The 1,037-nt window shown below is 41.4% G+C and overlaps 1 non-coding gene across 1 annotated transcript; it reads right to left on the reverse strand.

Annotated features, from left to right (window-relative positions):
• Positions 1-341: 341 nt before the first annotated feature.
• On the reverse strand, positions 342-416 carry Trnat-ugu (transfer RNA threonine (anticodon UGU)). Its single transcript has one exon. It is a non-coding gene; the product is annotated as a tRNA-Thr (tRNA).
• Between the last annotated feature and the right edge of the window lie 621 nt (positions 417-1,037).

Here is a 1,037-nt window from a genome sequence, read left to right on the forward strand (position 1 = left end):
TGCTTCTACTGTATTTCAACAGAGTTCCCAAATAAGTGTAAACGGTGTGGGTTACATACATCAGCAACTGAGACTAGAAAAAAGTGCGGCAATCTAATTTTTTGGTTAACTACATGCAGCATCTAACTCTGAAATTAGTTCGTCTCTGTCCCTAACATTACAGAAAGGACAAAATGACATGCCACATTTGGCCCACCACACATTTCATTTACTGTATAAATTGTTTCTCACGACAGTCAGTACATAGCTGGATCAATGCTATTATGAAATGATACTTAAATCAAGGCCCTAAGCTGTCGACAGGCGTTGATATACATCAACGGGGATAGTTGAAAAATGTGTGTCCCGACCGGGACTCGAACCCGGGATATCCTGCTTACATGGCAGACGCTCTATCCATCTGAGCCACCGAGGGCACAGAGGATAGTGCGACTACAGGAGATTATCCCTTGCACGCTCCCCGTGAGACCCACATTCCCAACTTAATGTCCACACACTACTTTCTTAGTGCCCCTGCCCATTACACTCATTAGACCGGTATTACATTATCAAATTTCTTTGTCAAATATCTTTGTCAAAGATATTTGATGGTGTAATAGGGAACTTTGTCAAATGTCGTCCAATATTTGATCAAATCTAGGGCCTCGCTGTAGATTTGATCAAAGAAGTCTCTTGTCTTCTGTTCACTGCAATGTGACATGTTACCACATGCAGCGCTAGCATCGCTGCAGCATTCAGTCGTCTGTAGTGTTTTTATAAACATTGCCGGTAAATACAATTGATGTGTGCCGACAACTACAAAATTAATAGAGATGTATGAAGCTGATGAGGCGTTTTACAACGTGAGGCACGCTGAATACAAAAATAGATTACGAAGATTGGAGACCTAACCTAACCTAACCCAGCCCTCTGCTGTAATGTATTACATTGAGCCTGTTTTCTGCAGATGTAGCAGTTCTTAAGTGAATATTGTTCTTTGTGATACGAGGATACACTTCATTGAGCACATACAGAAATGTATGCGCCTCCATTCTTAA

This window comes from Schistocerca cancellata, chromosome 1, assembly GCF_023864275.1.
Source record: "Schistocerca cancellata isolate TAMUIC-IGC-003103 chromosome 1, iqSchCanc2.1, whole genome shotgun sequence".
NCBI lineage: Eukaryota > Metazoa > Arthropoda > Insecta > Orthoptera > Acrididae > Schistocerca > Schistocerca cancellata.